Raw genomic sequence first — 21,269 nt, forward strand, 5'->3', positions numbered from 1 at the left:
TTGGCTGCCATCGCGGCGAATTTCTACACGTGGGGCCGAAATAGCTTGTGGTGTATGCGTGCGAGTAGATGTAATCGCCTTACCTCGGTTTTCTTTCTTCGACTGCAAGTCTGTCTTGCGGTATCCGATCCTCGAAGCTTGCCCCGACCTGAAGAGCACTAGGAATAGCAGCTGCTTCTCCCAAACCTAGACCGTCGCTTAGCACGTCCTCTCCTGACAACAACCCCGTTCGAAAAGGGCACGAAATCCCGATCGAGGCTCCCTCTGCCATTCTTCCTCTTCTGGTCAGCTCCCCAGTCGCTGACGTCATACCACAGTTATTGTTCCCTTTCCCCACTGTGACGTACACCGTGCATTTGGGGGTTTTACCCAAACTTCTTCCCCGACCTGCACGAAGGCGTGATCTTCCTCTCTCCCGGGTCGCATTGATGCAGTACACGGATGCCTCCACTTGTACCTGAATATTGCTCTGTGTGGCACCGACTCCTCAGCGTGTTCTGACCTGGGCGACATATTGTACTAAAATACGGCCTTGATTGGTGAAATTTGGCCCCTCTCTGCCATGGTCTTGATGGTATGATGATGCCTTTCCATCACTCCATTTCCACTTGGCCGGTATGCCACCCTGAAGAAGCGGCTGACCTGCCACCCATCAAGCATTTCTTTCAGCACCTCCGAGCGAAATGCAGTGCCATTATCCAGCAGCAGCTCATCCACGGGGCCTCGTTCCAGGAATATCTCATTTAATACTCTCGCGATTTCCTCTGCAGTCCCCGTCTTCATCTCCCTCCATATGGCCAACTGCCCCGGTCCGCAGTCAACTATTGATAGGTATGTCCCCTGCTGGTAGTGTGTTATGTCCACTGCCAGTTGTTTCCAGTTGTGGTCCACTGGAATACTTCCCACCTCATGTACGCCCGGAGCAGGGTCAATAGACTGGCACCTGTCACAGCTGCTAACCACTCTCTGCACGCTCCGCCTCGCTACCTCGGAGTCGATTTTCCTGGCTAGGAACAATGTCCTGTCCACTCCCATGTGAGGCATGGTATGCAGTCTCCTCAACTCCGAGTCATTCAGACAACATACTGCAGTCACAGCCTGCTCCGCATCCTCTAGAACCTGCAACCAGGCTCGCTTTACCCTAGTTAGGACGTCTGCCCTCTTCTTCCCAGAAGGCACAAAAATAACACACTCAGCTTCAGATCGAACTCTGCAGTTAGTTCACGCAATATTCCCAATCGACGCTTTACCAACATCTCCGCAGCCCCTTTGGTTCGCACCCTCCGCTCATTGGTGGTGAACATCCACATCCTGAATGCTCCGAGACGCCTCACCGAAGCCAAGAAACAAAAGAAAAATAGTGTAATAGATGTAAAACGACTTGCTCTAAACGAATATGAAAAAAAAAATGCGCTCTCACGAAAGGCGGGGTGGGGAAAGGACTCGGAACATTCACATCGTCACATATTGTCATTCTATGTCCTCTGAACTATAGTGTTTGACCCGGTGACAGTTTTTTTTTTAATAGTCTAATAGGTGTAAAACAACTTGCTGGGAACGAATATGAAGGAAAAAATGCGCGCTCGAGAACGGGGGTGGGTGGGGAGATGGCTCGGAACATTCACATCGTGAATGTTCCGAGACGCCTCACCGGAGCCAAGAAACAAAAGAAAAATAGTGCATCCGTAGATTTCTAATGAAGTAATACGCATCCCTGTTCTCTTCTACTTCTCTACTAGAAATGTTTACTTTGGAATTTTCCTGGAAGTTAAGAGGAATTTAAGTGGACTCTGTTGGAATTTCCGAAAATTGTCCCCCACACCCATTCCAAAACACTTTCCCCGAAAATTTTTGTATATTCGGAATCTACATAATAAATAATATATGCATAGAAAATTTCATTAAAAAATATTCATTTTCTGAAAGTTATGACCTTCCAAAGTTGGGGGGGGGGGGGTACAACTCTGTAGTTATGCCCAATTAGTGTTGTACCACTGCATAATTTTTGTTGAAACAAATTAGGCAATAGCATAATAGGAGATATAGGAAAAGCATAATAGCTTCCCTTGAACCATTTACTTTCATTTTGGTAGACAAACAAAGAAGCACACAAACGGACAGAATCTCTCTTTTATATAATAATAATAATAATAATAATAATAATAATAGTAATGATAATAATAATAATAGATAGATAGATAGATTGATGCATATACATAATAGCTTCCGTTGAACCATTTACTTTCATTTTGGTTGACAAACAAATGAACAAACAAACAAACGGACAGAATCTCCTTTTCATATATATAAGGATATATAAAAATCGATTAGAGCAGTGTTTCCTAAATTTTTCATGCCAAATTGCAATATTGTCCACCTTTCAGCCAAAAAATGCTCCATCGCCCACCTATGTAAAAAAAAACCTGACACAACCCCCCGACACAAAATCCCCTAGGAACCCCCCATATCATTTGACACTCACACTATATTGTAGACTCATTGCCCTGTTAGTGCTGTTTGGACTAAATATGTGGTTGTTTACAAATCCCTTATTGTGGGTTTAGTTTTGCCATTAGTGCCAATAAAATTCTAAATTTAACTTTATATTTTTCAGTCAGATTAACTCCTGGAAACTTGTGCTTTCTTTTACACTGATTTTCATTTCCCCAAATGAACCATTGATCAGAACTACTGATGCAAAAATAATTAATGATTGTATTATAAAGGAAAAGAATAAAACTTTTTTAACGAGAACCATGTGTCTGGTGTAATGCAGCTAGTGCAGATATATTCGGTTTCAAACTTGTCAACATTAGCTGCAAGTCTCCTCATTGTGTCACACCCAGTCCAATTCTTATATGGGAAAGTAAAGTTCCAACATGGTTAAAACCAGATTCAACCAGGTATGAGGTAGGGAGGGCAAGCAAAAGTAATATCAGATGTTTTCACTGACTGGAATAGGAATTCAGTATACTCTGATGGTACTACAAACCTTCTTTGCCATTACAATGATATCACAGTGTGGCGTCATTGTCATTTTGTAATTCTTTCAATTCCTCCTGAACATCATTCTCGTAATTGTCTGTATTGATCTCAAATGGATTGCTATACCAGTTTGGAATATTCAGCGCAATAACATCTTGAAATCGCGCCACCATGTTATCATGCAATGATTGTAAATAGTTGTGATATATAGTTAAATCTTCATCAACCACTTCATCTTCCAAGGAATCAAGTTGTGGAAATTGATGGAATTAATGTTTTGAAATGTTAGTCTTATATAACACCAATTTCGAAATGAAGGTAGTGATAAATGATTTACAATCAACAAGAGCTTTTTCTGTTTCCTTGCAATAACTTATTCAAATCTTTTAATTTTGTGAATACATCACAAAGAAAAAAGACATAGAACCTTGCAGCCATCAATGAAGTGGATGGTGGAGTATCTTCAACGAAAGATTTGATTATATGAAACAGTTCAACAAAGCGTAAAACGCAGTTTCCTTTTGACAGCCACCACAATTTTGTATGGTATAAGAGTTTAGTATGGTCCTTATCATTTCTCAAACAGAGTTGACAGAAAATTCGATCAGACTAGGGAATGGACTTCAATTTGTTCACAGTCTTGATAACTAACTGTAGCACATCATTCAATCCACTGTTCATATTTTTTGCTACTAAATACTGCTGGTGTGCCAAGCAATGAACATTTAGTATCTGGTGGGAAGTTTCACACTTTTAGGAGAGATATAAACCTCTGTATATTTCTATCATCAAAGGGGCTCCATCAGACGCACAGGCAAGACTATAAAAGATGTGTGTGTGTGTATATACATACACATATAAAATTTAATTAGAGGATATGTTAACCTCATGAAGGGATGGTTGCATCCAAGGAAATACTGGTTCAATACCTAGTATTGTTGGGGAATGAAATTCCCTTAAAGCAACAGGTATATATGAAGCAGTAGCTTAAAAGCTGCCCAGAATGTTTTTAATTTACTCATGGAGTTAGCCTTTAGATTATAAAAATTGTTATCTTACAAAAAAATTTTTCACAAAAAGTCACATAAAAAAATTGCCAAAAACAATCACAGTAATGAAAACTTGGGAATTCAAAATTTCAGGATTGTGGGTCTGGATTTGGCCCAGAATATTTTTAATTTACTCATGGAGTCAGCTTGATTCCAAAATGGTATGATATTTTGGGCTACGGCCTCTAGGAGTAAAGTTGAAAAAGTGTGACACACTGACATTCACAACCCAAATCAAATGATAACAAAGGAGATCTACTTCAAGCAGCCTGAGTAGCTTAAGTCAGTGCTAGAAGAAAAACAACCATCTTTGATTTCAAGATGAAAGGTGTTCTTCCTTCAAGATAAAGCTCAGCCATATACAGTGAGGATGACATTCCAAAGGCTGGAGCAGTTTGAATGGGAAATGATGCCCCACTCACCATATTCCCTGGACATTGCCCAACTGATTATGATTTATTCTGCAATCTTCAAAATCATTTGGATGGAAAAAATATGAATTCTGTAGATGAGGTCAGAAAAGTACTGGAGGAGTATTTTTCATCACGGACAAGTGAATTTTGGAAGTGGGGTTTTGCAAGTCTACCAGATAGATGGAAGAGCATTGTAGAAAATGAAGGAGAGTATATTTTAGATTTAAAAAAAAAACTTTGTATATCTTTAATCTTGAAAAGTAAAAGAAGTATAAAAAATCCACATTATTTATGGGATGACCCAATATTTATTTTTAATAAATTGGTCATCTTCATTTCTTATAGCCATTTCAATTAATACTCCATAATTTAATTACAAATTTATAATTAAATTATTGAGTATTAATTGAAACAGCTGTAAGAAGCGAAAATGACCAATTTGTTAATAATAAATAATTAACTTCCTTATCTCCATTTTCTTTTCTTCTTTTAACTGGACATATATACATATATGTGTATATATGTATGTGTGTGTGTGTGTGTGTGTGTGTGTGTGTGTGTGTGTGTGTGTGTTTATATATATATATATATATATATATATCAGCAGTGACTCCAGGTCATCAACATCACTTGGGCTCATCACATATTTTGCATAAGACACAAGCCTGCTCGAAGAATTTCACGTTTGCTGCAATATTTCTAGCCCTAAATGGCTTATTTTTTGTATCTGGCACTATGTCTTTCTCCGTTTCTAAGTTAAAGGTAAAAATAAAGCAATCCTGCAAAGCACAACTGATCTTTACACACAGACACACAGAATAATGGCAATCAAATAATGACAGCGGAGTACACAACAAACATCAGCGATCTGACTGTTGCCTGTACTCTTAACAAGATATACCACTTAGCCTTTTACACCTACCAGGCTCATTCGTATTAGCCTGAGTTGCTGGATAAATTTTTGTTCTTTTAAGAATATTGTAGAACAGAAACTTTTCATAGACTGGAATTTAAATCCTAATCTCTATCGAAATTTATTGTTTCAAAAAAACATTGAGTTTGAATTACTTTTAATTTTTATGATTATAGATAACAACTCGGGCTGTAACTTCTGAGCCCGAATCAGGCATGTGAGAACAATGTCGAGAGAACATCTACTATGAATGATGGTTTTTCACACAGGGCACCTCTAAGATGACTGCCAGATGCTGAAGGAAAATAAATGAACTGCGACCAGGCTCAATAAAAGGAGCCCGAGTTATTGAGTTATTGCCTGCAATTACATACTTGAAGTCAGTGCTGGCAGAAATTAAATATATATATGGTAAGAAGCTTGCTTCCCAACCTCAGGCTCAAGGTTCAGTCCCACTGCATGGCACCTTGTAATTGGTTCAATCCACAATTACACAGTCATTATATCATTGGATGTATTGGTACCACTACTTTCTCTAGGATTGAACTCACTAACTTCAGTTCTTAAGTCAATATTTTCAGCTGTCTTTGGAAATGTACTTCTGCTCTTTCTGATACATCTGTCACTTTCCTTGACATCTCCATCAATATTGATAACACTTATATTGCCACATCTGTGTATTCACATTCCTTCCTTAATTTTTCAACTTCCTAAAAATTGTTATCTCATTCTGGTAACCACTTCAGCTATCCACCAGTGACTGGATTTCTTTGTGCTAAGTCTTGTCATAGAAAAAAACTCATACAAACGGTTTTATTGTTTTTGCAATAAATGTGCTGAATTTGCCAAACAAATAGACTTAGATTACCAAGAAACACGGTAGAACTGTTTTTACAGGCCTATAATATTATGATAACAGATATATTGAATAATTTCTTTGAAAAATATTCAATGTCAAATCTTTTTTGTTGAAGAAGAAAAGTGGGATAATAATAGAAGTTATGACTTATTAAAATATCGCCATAATGTTTGTAATATAAATATTGACAGTGACAATCAAGAAATTAGAAAATTAGCTCGAGTCTCCAAAGACTGCCTTCTGTGAATTTCAAAAAATACTTCTAGTGTTGAAAATGGCAACCAAGTGAATATGATATAATATCCACTAGTTTTGCTGCCTACATAACTAGACAAAATTGGTTAATTCTGACACAATATAAATCAACATAGCTGAGTCATAGGAGGAAGTGAAATCTTCAGCTATTAATGATGTTTGGAAAAATATATGGCTAGTCAGTTTCTGGGATTTAACAGACTTTCCATCGGCAGAAAAATTATACTTCAGTATAAGTTCAATAATATATTGTGATACTGGCAAGTTTTGAGGAAGTTGTACAAGATGAAGTGGTTGTGTTACTAGGGTCAGATAAACAAAAATTTTGAGAAAAATTTTATTTCAATTTCAAAATTTTATTTATTTATTTATTTTATTAGATAGATATATTTGTCCAAAGCAGATTACGTTTGAATAACATTTGATTTGAATTTCAAAATTTGTTTCATTAGACATATAGATAAAAATCCATCCCCGATTTACAGTTTATACATATCTATACATGTATGTATATATATGTGTGTGCCTATCTATGTGTCTGTCTGTCTGTCTGTCTATAAACACACAGAGAATGTCACACATTCACACACACATACATTCTATCACCACTCTCTCTTTCTCCCTTTCTCTCCCTCTCTTTCTCACTCTGACTCTTTCTCTCTCAGTACCTCTCTGTTCCTCCTCTGTATCAAAAAGGAAAAGTAACATCGAAAGTTTACTGTAGTTATATGCACACTTTCTATCACTCTCTCTCTCTTCCTTCAAGTCTTACCACTTCCTTTCTTACCTCTTCCTTTCAACTAAGCATGATATACATGTCAGGGACATACATACATACATAGTTATTAGCATATTAACTTCATATTATATATATTATATGAAGAGCGTAACGGACAGATGAACTAAGTAACTAAGGAAGGAACAAGCAGAATTATGATATGATGTTCTAAAGTAAAATATAAACAAGGTCAAAGATAAATCCTGTCCATCTAATTCAGTTTTTGCTATATCTAAATTCAATCACGTGGCTTTATTTCATCCAACTACCAAAACAATTATACCTTTTCTACATACCACCAAACCTCACTTCAGAAAATGAAAATTGCTTCAAATCATAGCATATATAACACAAGGAACATTCAAATTATATTATAGCCAAAGATTATATGTGTATGTGTGTGTGTATGTATATATATGTATATATATATATATATATATATATATATATATATATATATATGTATGTATGTATGTATGTATGTATGTATGTATGTATGTATGTATGTATGTATGTATGTATGTATGTATGTATGTATGTATGTATGTATATATATATGTATATATATATATATATATATATATATATATATATATATATATATATATATATATATATATATATATATATATATATATATATATATATATATAGTGGAGGCGCAATGGCCCAGTGGTTAGGGCAGCGGACTCGTGGTCATAGGATCGCGGTTTCAACTCCCATACCGAGCGTTGTGAGTGTTTATTGAGCGAAAACACTTAAAGCTCCACGAGGCTCCGGCAGGGGATGGTGGCGAACCCTGCTGTACTCTTCCACCACAACTTTCTCTCACTCTTACTTCCTGTTGTGCCTGTAATTCAAAGGGTCAACCTTGTCACACTGTGTCACGCTGAATATCCCTGAGAACTATGTTAAGGGTACACGTGTCAGTGGAGTGCTCAGCCACTTGCACGTTAATTTCACGAGCAGGCTGTTCTGTTGATCGGATCAAGTGGAACCCTCGACGTCATAAGCAACGGAGCGCCAACATACAAACATATATATGTATATATATATAGTTCAAATTTATAGAAAAACAAAGATGAAGATAGGTGTAGGAACAACAAGCAAGTGTATTAGTTAGTCACTCGGGAAAAATAGAAAAGTATTTTGTTTTGAGCCTATGCTCTTTGACAGAAAGGAATAAGAGGAAATAAATAGAGAGAAAATGAAAAGAAAAAATATATATGGTTGGGAAGCAAGCTTCTTACCATATATATATATATATATATATGGTAAAAAGATTGCTTCCCAACCATATGGTTCAGGGTTCAGTCCCACTGTATGACTCCTTGGGCAAGTGTCTTCTACTATAGCCTTGAGCCAACCAAAGCCTTGTGAGTGGATTTGGTAGGCCGGAACTGAAAAAAAACCTATTGTATATATGTATGTATACATACATGTGCTCTCACACATACACAAAGTCCTACATAATTTTAAGCTTGGCTACACATTCACACACGCTCACTCCCATTCACACATACACACTCACACACACACTATCCTCACATACATGCATTCGCTTGTGCACCCTAGTTCAGCCCAGTTACCATTATTATCTGTTTCACTCTGCCTCTTCTGGTCATTTCATGTTGAACTGTTAATCACTACACATTTTTTCTCTCACCATTATCTTTCATTCTCTCTCCATTTCTTCCTCTCAATCCTTTCTGACAAAGAGCACAGGCTTGAAACGTCAAAGACTTTTCCACTCTTCCTGAGTGTTAAATTAATACATCTGCTCGTTGTTCCCACACCTGTCTTTGTATCTTGCTTTCTGTAAATTTGAACTGTGTGTGTATCTGTGTTTATCCCCCACACCACTACTTGACAACTGGTGCTGGTGTTTTATATCCCCATAACTTAGTGGTTCGGCAAAAGATGCCAGTAGAACAAGCACCACACTTAAAAAAAAAAGAACAAACATGGAATTCTTTTCACCTTAAGGGCTAGCTTAATATCTGCATTGATTTAAAGATTGTATATATATTAATGCAGACGTGTAATTTATTACTTATTATATCAGAAATTAAAACAAATTATCTATACATGTTTATTAAACTGTGAAACAATTTTTGTTAAACAAAAATTTTCAATGGTAAAATAAATTTTATCATAGTATGTTTTTCTCATTATTTATAATTATATATACAGATATCTACATACATGCAGATATTATATATATCTATTCCTATCTATCTATATCTGTATATATATATATATATGTGTGTGTGTGTGTGTTAAAGTAGTGAGGAAAGGCAAACAATTTAGTCAAAGCAGAAAAAGGACAGTTGATTTCATCTAATTCAATCTAAAAGTTTAGCTACATAATGAATGGTAAAAATAATACAAACTGGTAAAGATAGCCTCTGACAGCTGTTTCTGAGATACTGGAGCATAAGTTGGGTATTCCATCATCAGAGACATATAGGTTAGACAGTTGAGGAATGTTCCTTGTCAATGATATTTGTTGTGGTTCATTATGTCTAGGAAGGTAGGAGGATCTTATTAAATCCAGTTGGATTGGGTCTTTAGGTAAATCCATGATCAGAAAGAGTGGTTAACTGTCTAACCTATATTTCTCTGATGACGGTATACTCAACTTATAGATTCTTCAGTCGATATGATGCTCCAATAGCTGGGATATCCCCAAAACAGCTATCAGAGACTATCCTAACCAGTTTGTACTATTTTTACCATTCGTTATGTAGCTAAATTTCTAGACTAAATTAAATGAACTCAAATGTCCTTGTTATTAGTTGGACTAATAATTTGCCTTTCCTCACTACTTTAACCTATATCTGCTGACTCATAGGGAAGCCACCATCAGCTGTTTTTTCTTTGACAAGACAATCACACAACCACAACTTCCTTTGCTGTTCTAACAAGAATTTTGGTGGCACACCTGTTTGAACACCCAGAACACTTGCCTATTAGTTTGAGTAATCTTGATGAAAACTTCTCATGTCATCTCTCTCTCTCTTTATATATATATATATATATATATATATATATATATATATATATATATATATATATATAAAATATATAGATTCAGGTGAATATGGTACTTAAGTTTAGGCACCAGAATTAAGTATGGTATTATCCATACAGTTTCAAAATAAGGTGATTAAAATCAAAACAAGCAACAAGGATATCCAGAGGTAATGCAGTACAATCGTTTCATGTGACTCCATTTAATTGAGCAATGTAAACATTACATCAAATATAAAATGTAGAGCAATTTTCAGCTGCACAAAGATATAGAGATTTAATGAAATTACATTTGAACAGAAGGACATATCTTTATAATTAAATCTAAATTCTCCAAGTAGAAAGGAGGAATACAAAAAACCATTTTGACTTAGCCAGACCTTACAGGCTAGTAAATAATTCTAAGTAGATTTTAACTGTCACTGATTTTATTTGTCTTTTTTTTTTTTGGTTCTGTTTTATGGACTATCTTATCAGACCTAGTGATTCAAAGCTTAAGAGGACACTGGCATTTTCTTTTTAGGGTAAGGAATAAACAGTATAGACAATAGTTATAAAATTTCTTAGGGTTTGGTGACAAACTACTATAGTGGGGTGTTTTCTCCACTAGCAGACCAGTTTATAATGAAACAGGGGAAGTCTTATCATATAGCACTTAGGTCAAACGTATATAAAAAATGAAGTTGCTATATTGTATACAGTAAATGGTTATTCATAGTTTTCATTAATCAGAATAATATATCAGTATTGTTTTACATATGCTAAGTTTGAAATACTTGAGATACCAATATTTGCTTAATTAATATGTGAATAAATAAAGACTAATTATAAATTAATAATGGAATAAAATGAAATAGTGTATAATAATGTAAATAATCAATTAAGGCAGTATACAAAAACAATGAAGTGGCATTAATTTAAAATGCTATGGTAAAGTACATTTAGACATATTTACATCAATATAAATGACCCATAGATAAGATGTGAAATTAAAATTTATATATATACTCTCTCTTTTACTCTTTTACTTGTTTCAGTCATTTAACTGCGGCCATGCTGGAGCACCGCCCTTAGTTAAGCAAATCGACCCCAGGACTTATTCTTTGTAAGCCTAGTACTTATTCTATCGGTTTCTTTTGCCGAACCGCTAAGTTGCAGGGACATAAACACACCAGCATCGGTTGTCAAGTGATGTTGGGGAGACAAACACAACACACAAACATATACACACACATACATACACACACACACACACACACACACACACACATATATATATATATATACACGACAGGCTTCTTTCCGTCTACCAAATCCATTCACAAGGCTTTGGTCGGCCCGAGGCTATAGTAGAAGACACTTGCCCAAGGTGCCACACAGTGGGAATGAACCTGGAACCATGTGGTTGGTAAGGAAGCTACTTACCACACAGCCACCCCTGCGCCTAAAATTGGACTAAAAGTTTTAAAATTAAACTTGTATATTTAATATAATTAAAAGGACACATAAGAAACAAATTTATTATACAGTTAATATAAAGAATTGATACATTGGATTTACATGGTATATAATGATGGACTCATCAAGGTTTAAGAAACTGATAAAATGAATGATTGGAATTAACATAGAATATAATGGTGAATAAAAAAAAAATAATTAAATGCGCCCTTTTAAAGCCTAGCCCAACTCATGGGCCTGGTTTCCCGGTTTCAATGGCGTATATGTTCCCCAGCTGGACGGGACTCCAGTCCATCGCAGCGTTACTCATTTTTGTCAGTTGAGTGGACTGGAGCAACGTGAAATGAAGGGGTTTGCTCAAGAACACAACGCGTCTCCCTGTCTAGGAATCGAAACCACAATCTTACGATCATGATGCTGACAACCTGACCACTAAGCCACATACCTCCACATATAATGGTGAACTAAACTATTATTAGAGAACATGATATTTATGTACTAATTTAATTAGATTGCACTATCTTAAATTATCAGGAACTGGTATTAACTAACATAGGCTAAATACAAAATAATAATGGAACAAGGATTAGATTTATTTAAGTCACCCATAAAAAACAATGATAATACTACAACAACAATAAAATAACAGGAATCATTTAGGGTCAGGCATCAAATAAAATTTTAAAAGGTTTAAAAACTATTAAGAAACATCCTATTCATTAAAGTTAAGTAAAATACACACTAAACTAACAGCAATAGCAAATGTGATATGGAAAAATTTAAGTAAAACCATATACCATCAATGGATAAAGTTAAAATTTTAGTTTTTACAGGAAGATTATGCACTAAGGTGAGAGATCAAAAATTTGCTATAAAAGTTAAATTTTAATTTTAATATGTGATTTAGTAATCACAATAAATAAGAATTATAGAGAATATTTAATATATCCAATATCTAAAACTAAAAATATTCAAATTTACTTAATTAGCTTATCTCTATAGTAGCTACAATCCAATCTAGACTAAAGGAAAGTTAATGCTATAGCTTGTATTTTTAAGGATAAAGTGAAGATAACCATATTTGTATATTATAAGTATAGATTTATAGGGGTACCAAAAAAATAGGTATGTCTGGAGGTAATTATGAGGTACAAAATAGTCATGTAGGGTAGAAAAAACATATAAATATTAAATACTTTCTATAATTCTTATTTATTGTGATTACTAAATCACACATTAACTTCATCTTGATGTTAGAGATTTGATTAATTTATACCCTTTTCCTTTCTATGATGTGTTTTTTCTACCCTACATGACTATAGTTATGGCTGATACCAGTGTCACATAACAGGCACCTGTGCCGGTGGCATGTAAAAAGCACCCGTCAAACATTGAGCCTCACAGATGTGATAAGTGACCGAGACCTTTGGCAATATGCTGTGCTTGAGAAGACTTGTCAAGCCAAGTGTCATGTAACTGGCGCCTGTACAGGTGACATGTAAAAAGCACTCATTACACTCTTGGAGTGGTTGGTGCTAGGAAGGACATCCAGCTGTAGAAAGCATGCCAAATCAGATTGGAACCTGGAGCAGCTCTACAGCTTACAAGTTTCAGTCAAACAGTCTAACCCATACCAGCATGGAAAGCAGACACTAAATGATGATGACGATGATGGTGGTGATGATTATCATCATCATGATTATGACATATATATATATATATAGATATACATACATACACACACACACACACACACACACACACACACACACATATATATATATATATATATATATATATATATATATATACATATACATGTACACACACACACATAAGGCGGCGAGCTGGCAGAAACGTTAGCATGCCGGGTGAAATGCTTAGCGATATTTCGTCTGCTGCTACGTTCTGAGTTCAAATTCCGCCGAGGTTGACTTTGCCTTTCATCCTTTCGGGGTCGATTAAATAAGTACCAGTTATGCACTGGGGTCAATATAATCGACTTAATCTGTTTGTCTGTCCTTGTTTGTCCCCTCTGTGTGTAGCCTCTTGTGGGTAGTAAAGAAATAACACACATTTAGGTCACCATGAAGTACATATATATATATATATATAGGTTAGTAGAATTAGAGGTTGGAATAACTGTCTAAGGGATAAAAATATCCATTTTACTACCAGTATAATTACCTATGTTAACCCTGGACATACACATGCAATCATATTATGCTCATAGGTTACAGGCAATGACAAAGATAAACATGAGTTATCAGGAATCAACTTTAAAGTGAACAGAAAATGGAGAAATACTGATCAACAATAACTGACTAACATTGATTATTACTTTTAAATACAAATAGATTGTATCCCATCTAACAGCTGTTGCTGCTTCCACTGTTCTATGGTATTGCCATTGAAAATTCTGAAAATAATATTCATCATATTTGGTAACACATCCAATCTGGAACATGGAGCTAAGACAAATACGTAAAAGAAAAGAGAAGAAAAGTAGAAGAGCCTTGAGAAGAAGAAGACGAAAAGCTTAATATAATTAAATCATACCATTTTGCATATGTGTTGCTTCAAGATGTTGAGTAAATGACTAAACTTAAAATATATATTTACCTGCCGAATTGACTAGCCCTGAAAATGGATGGCACTGGAGTGATTCTTTTATTCTTTTATTTGTTTCAGTCATTTGACAGTAGCCATGCTGGAGCACTGCCTTTATTTGAACAAATCAACCCCAAAACTTATTCTTTGTAAGCCTAGTACTTATTCTACAGGACTCTTTTGCCAAACTGCTAAGTTTTGGGGACACAGACATGCCACCATCAGTTGTCAAGTGATGGTGGGGGTCAAACACACACATACATATATACGGGCTTCTTTTCAGTTTCTATCTACCATATCCACTCACAAGGCTTTGGTTGGCCCAAGGCTATAGCAAAAGGCACTTGCCCAAGGTGCCACACAGTGGGATAGAACCCGGAACCATGTTGTTGGTAAGCAAGCTACATACCACACAGTCATGCTAAGTTAGGATACACCTCATTACCCTCACGTTTAATTCCCACATTTGGAACTCATTGTGACCTCTTTTATTTCCCAATCTATGCCCTTTTATTTGATAATCATATGTTTAGCTGCCACTGTCCGTCCTCTTTCTGGGTATCACCTCTTCTCTGTCATTATCTTACGAGCAACTCTGAGATATTTCCTTTTATGTAGATAAGGCTGGATATATGGTCCCAGTAAAATAGGGGCCCCAGGGATGGGGAGAGTATCTGACAGTAATTAATTTATCACCACCAATAAGAACTTAACTGTCATTTTCAATGGTTTTTTTCCTAAATTCATTCTGCTACAAAAATAGCAAATTGAAACACTAATTATTTTAGTCTCTTGTACTCATGAAATGTTGCTAAAAAATAATGGTTTATCCTTTATGTTGGAAATCTATATGGTCGCCTGCTTCCAAGGAGAGTGGTTTATTTCAAATTGATGTAATGTTTGCATTGATCGATTAAATGGAGCCACTTGAAACAGCCATAATGCACTGATATCTGGACATCCTTTTTATTTACCTAACTTCGAGCTGCATGGATTATACCAAACTGGCTTGGTGCCTCAATTTAAGTAACTAATTCAACTGAGTCTTAATTACTTCTTATATTTGTATGTATGTATGTATGTATGTATGTATGTATGTATGTATGTATATGAAGGCGCATGGCTCAGTGAAGTTGCGAGTTCAATTCTTGGACAGGGTTGCATGTTGTGTTCTTGAGCAAGATACTTTATTTCACGTGGCTCCAGTTCACTCAGCTGTAGAAATGAGTTGCAATGTCACTGGTGCCAAGCTGCATTAACCTTTGCCTTTCTCTTGGATAACATCGGTGGCATGGAGAGGGGAAGCTGGTATGCATGGGCGACTGCTGGTCTTCCATAAAAACAACCCTAGGTTTGTGCGTTCACCAGTGAGGCAACTTTTCACCCAGACTTGTACCCCAGAGGGGAGCCTCTTCAGTGCACCCATGGTCATTTGTGACTGACGGAATCAATATATGTATATATCTATGTCAGCATGACAAATGCCACCAAGATGGCATGAATCAATCAAGCTTTACCTGCTAAAAATAACAACCCAAATGCTTTTAAATTCGATCCCAATGCTGGATGTTCAAGAACCAAATGAAGGGCTTGCTTCAGTAGGTTCCATTGAACCTTGTGGTGTACAACCAATTGAAGCACTTGTAGTTGCAGTGATGATTTTTCTTTCTTTTCTTCCTCCCTTTTTTATTTTTTATTTTTTTTTGCCTTTCTTTAGTAGTGTATGTGTATCATATCCATACATGTTTATATGTGTAATAAAAACTGTATTTTGTCTGTCACTAGTTTCATCGGTAATCTGGAAATGATGCATCACTCTGGGTATACATTATCAAAGTGAGTGAAATGACAAGAGGATTTCATGAAGAACCTAATTAAACAATTGCCTGAGGAGGCACATTCCACATCTTGGATGTATGATAATGATTGCACAACATCTTGCCTATGTACTACAGGTGTGAGAATGCATTGAAACAATTGTAGCGATTTAAAAAAAAGTATGTTAATTCCATTTCTCTCAGTTGTCTAGACACACAAACACACACATATTTATGTGTGCATATATACATCATCATCATCATCATCATCGTTTAATGTCCGCTTTCCATGCTGGCATAGGCTGGATGGTTCGACTGAGGGCTGGCGAGCCAGAAGGCTGCACCAGGCTCCAATCCGATCTGGCAATGTTTCTACAGCTGGATGCCCTTCCTAACACCAACCACTCCGAGAGTGTAGTGGATGATTTTTATGTGTCACCAGTATGATGGCCAGTCAGGCTGTACAGGCATCAGCCACGCTTGAATGGTGCTTTTTACATGTTACTGGAATGGGAGCCAGTCAGATGGCACTGGCAACGACTGTGCTCAAATGCTGCTTCTTATGTGCTACCAGCATGGGACCAGTCAGGCAATGATCATGTTCAAATGGTGCTTTTTACGTGCCACTGCCACAGGACCAGTCAGGCAGTACTGGCATCGACTACGCTCGAATGGTGCTTTTTATGAGTCACCGGCATGGGTGCCAGTCAGGCAGTACTGTCATCGGGCATGACAATGACTTCACTTGCCTCAACAGGTCTTCGCAAGCGCAGTTTATTGCCTAATGATTGGAGGATATTCTTAAATGGGCTGGTTATGCTGCACTGGCACAGGCCACAGTTATGGTCTCACTTGGCTTGCTGGGTCTTCTCAAGCATGGCATATCTCCAAAGGTCTCAGTCACTTGTCATCGCCTCGGTGAGGCCCAACGTTTGAAGGTCATGCTTCGACATGTTGTCCCAGGTCTTCCTGGGTCTACCTCTTTCACAGGTTCCCTCAACCGCTAGGGTGTGACAGTTTTTCACACAGCTGTCCTCATCCATACAGAACACATGACCATACCAGCGCAGTTGTCTCTCTTGCATACCACATCTAATGTTTCTTAAATCCAACTTTTCTCTCAGGGTGCATACACTCTGTCGTGTATACACACTGATATTACACATCCAGCGAAGCATACTAGTTTCATTCCTTGCAAACGTACGCATGTCCTCAACAGTCACGGCCCATGTTTCACTGCCATGTAGCATGGCTGTTCGAACACATGCTTCATACAGTCTACCTTTTACTGTAAGCAAGAGGCCCTTTGTCACCAGCAGAGGTAGGAGTTCTCTGAACTTTGCTCAGGCTATTCTTATTCTAGCAGCTACACTCTCAGAATATCCACCCTGCTACTGACTTGATCACCTAGGTACTGGAAGCTATCAAATACTTGTAGTTTTTCCCTTGGAATGTGACGGAAGTTGTTTTTGCACATTTTCAGTGTTTATAGGTCCTGAGCATTTGCCACACAAAAACTATCTTCCCAGTTAGCCTTCCTTTGATATTGCTGCACCTCTTATATCTCCATTGCTTACATTGGGTACATCGTATGGAGTTCCTTCCTACACCTTTTCTACAGATCGAGCAGGGCCATCTACCTGAAGGGATTTGTAGTTTATCTGCCTTTCATACTTACTAAGACTTTGGTTTTTGCTAGATTGACGCTAAGGCCCTTCGATTCTAGACCTTGCTTCCACACCTGAAAGTTCTCCTCTAGTTCTGATAGAGACTCAGCTATTAGAACAAGGTCATCAGCATAGAGAAGCTCCCAGGGGTATCCTGTCTGGAATTCCTCTGTTATTGCCTGGAGGACTATGATAAATAGTGGGAGGCTGAGGACTGATCTTTGGTGGACCCCTACTCCTACCCAGAATTCTTCACTGTACTCATTGCCAATCCTCACCTTACTGACAGCATCCCTGTACATGGCTTGTACAGCTCTCACTAACCACTCATATATCCTTAGTTTCTGCATTGACCACTGGATAAGGGATCAGGGGACCCTATCAAAGGTTTTCTCCATGTCAACGAAAACCAGGTACAGAGGTTTATCTTTGGCTAGGTATTTCTCCTACAGCTGCCTTACCAGAAATATAGCATCAGTAGTGCTTTTCCCTAGCACAAACCCAACTGCATCTCATCTAGACTGACTCTCTCCCTAATTAGTTGGGCTATGACCCTCTCCATGACTTTCATTACCTGATCCAACAACTTGATACCTCTATATTTGTATCTAAAGCGTCACCTTTACCTTTGTAGCAGTTGACTATGGTGCTGCTACACCAGTCATTGGGTATGACTCCTTCATGTATCACCTGATTGACTGTACGGGTGACTAGACTATAGCCAACACCACCAGATATTTTAAGCACCACTGTGGTGATTCCTGATGGGCTGGGGGCTTCCATGTCTTCATTCCCTTAATTGTTTTATCTATCAAGGTACTGTCAATTCGGATAGTCAGTCCCTCTGTTGAGTCAACATTTGGCAGACTCTCTTTCTCCCATTCATTCTCTTCATTTAGCAACCTTTCATAGTGGCTATGCATCTTTTTAATAGAAGAATGAGAATTACAAAATCTGTTATCATCAGATTACAAATAAAAGAATATTCCAAGAATATAGCAGGGATGTGGCTGAAGTCTGTTGCTACCTTGACAGGCTTCAGCCACATCCCAGCTATATTCTTGGGATATTCTTTTGTTCATAAAATTACATTTTATCTGATGATTACAGATTTTGTAAAATTACATTTGATCTGATGATTATGAATTTTGTAATGGAGTAATGTTCTCATTCTTCTATTAAAAAGATGCGCAAGAAACAGCTGTAATAAGCTGACAATTATTCATCTTCATATTCTTTTATTTTTTTACTTGTTTCCGTCATTTGACTGCAGCCATGCTGGACCACCACCTTTAGTCAAACAAGTCGATCCCAGGACTTATTCTTTGTAAGCCTAGTACTTATTCTATTGGGCTCTTTTGCCAAACCGCTAAGTTACGGGGATATAAACACACCAACATCAGTTGTCAAGCAATGGTGGGGAATAAACACAGACACACAAATACATATACACACACAAATATATATATGATAGGCTTCTTTCAGTTTTCGTCTACCAAATCCACTCAAGGCTTTGGTCAGCCTGAGGCTATAGTAGAAGACACTTACCTAAGTGTCACTCAGTGGGACTGAACCCAGAACCATGTGCTTGGAAAGCAAGGTTCTTATCACACAGCCACTTCTGCGTCTCTAATATGTTATTATTCATTTGATTAAAATACACCAAGGGGATTTACAACTTATTGGACACCCTAGAGTATACTAACAATGTTCTACTCAATGTAACGTGTGATTTGGACCAGCCCCTAGGCACTAAATACTCACAGGGTTGGTTTTTCTCTGTGTACACAACTGGAATATCCTACTTGATACTTACCAACCATAGGCCAGAACCACAGGTTTATCCAACCTAGCCTGGTGCATATCTTTTCAAATACCTGATTCTATCTGAATCCTTATTTTACTATGTATATGTATGTATGTACATGAATTGAAGAATTTATATCCATTACAGTTGAAACCCTAGTGCAAAACTGATCGGTAACATTGGCCGTAACGGATATATAATACTGTACACTTCAATTAATATACCCACTCTAATGACAAATATATGGGTGCATTTTTTCCTGACTTATGAATTTTTATACAGTATTTATATATATGTATATATATATATATGTATATATATATATATGTATATACAGGCAACCATGAAATATATATACATAGGTACACATGTATACATTTACACACACACACATATATATTAATCGAAGTGTACAATATTACGTGTCCATTATGGCTGATCTTACCAATTGATTTCACATTAGGGGATCAATAGAGTGTAACAGTCTGATCATGTAATCCTGCACTCTTCAGAAGCAGCCGTTATGTCTGCTCTCTATTGCTGGAGGTGAATAGACACATCCGGTTTGTGGTTGCTGTGAAAAAAGGTGATGAATTGAATCGACCAGGGAATTAAGTTGAGAGTTATGTCCCTTAGTATCAAAACCTCGTGTCTTGGGGTGGTTTTATTGCAAGTCAACAAGTTATCTGGAAAATAGTTTGTGGGAAATATGTGAGTCTTTAAGGTTGATGTTCTTGTGGAAATGGAATGCATGTACTATATGTATAGCCTTTGTGTAGAGGTGGGGGCATACACATCTGTGTTTATTAGTGTTTCACTTCTTTTGTGTTTTGGTTCAATTCATGGGGCGTTTACTATGTATGCATGCAGTGTGTGTTGGAGTATAATTGTGTGGTGGATTATATTGGGTATCTGCCATGCTGGGGCGTGTATTTGTTTGTGAGTGCGTTAGTGTATGTTCTGACCAAACTCTTTGCTGGTCTCCCAGGTATCGGTGGAAGACCGAAGTTGGGGGACTGGTAATTATAGTCATGATAGGGCATGCATGTATGATAAGATGTACTTCCTTTCATGTGGGCAAGGATGAAAAATTTCACTTCTACTATTTAGCTAAATGTCTGGGTGCTGAGAGCTCATTAAAATCGCTCTTTTCTCAGCCAAGCATAATCTGGACTTCTTGCTGCTATTTAAAATATGCTTTACATTTCTCTAGAATCCTTCACTTTATGCTGTACTTGATACACATTGTGACTTCTCTTGAGGAGTAGCCATTTCTTAGCGGGGTCATTAAAAAAATGCCTCTTTAATCTGCAGGATGCCTGAAACACAAAAATGCAATGTGATTAAAAACTTTGAAAACCACTGAGTACAATAGAACAAGTCTGATTAAGATATCTTATCAATTGCCTTTGTAATAAATTTTTTAAATTGTAAAAAGACTTTATGGACACCATATATATATATATATATATATATTAATGTTTATTGCCAAGCTAACATGGCGGTCCAGAGAAATAGGATGAATGCTGCTGTTGATTAGCTCCAAGAGGCGATTGCCTCCAGCTAGCTATATGACGCACAAACCTGCATCCATAAACCTTCGAACAGGGGAGGTCATCAACTTC

The 21,269-nt window shown here is 37.0% G+C and overlaps 1 protein-coding gene across 2 annotated transcripts in view; it reads left to right on the forward strand.

The window, feature by feature from the left end:
- LOC106883071 (uncharacterized) overlaps positions 1-21,269 on the forward strand; it is a 116,416-nt gene that overhangs the window by 20,706 nt on the left and 74,441 nt on the right. The gene's annotated exons all lie outside the window — the stretch shown is intronic.

The sequence above is a fragment of the Octopus bimaculoides genome, chromosome 7 (genome assembly GCF_046866305.1).
Source record: "Octopus bimaculoides isolate indiv1 chromosome 7, ASM4686630v1, whole genome shotgun sequence".
Taxonomy (NCBI): domain Eukaryota; kingdom Metazoa; phylum Mollusca; class Cephalopoda; order Octopoda; family Octopodidae; genus Octopus; species Octopus bimaculoides.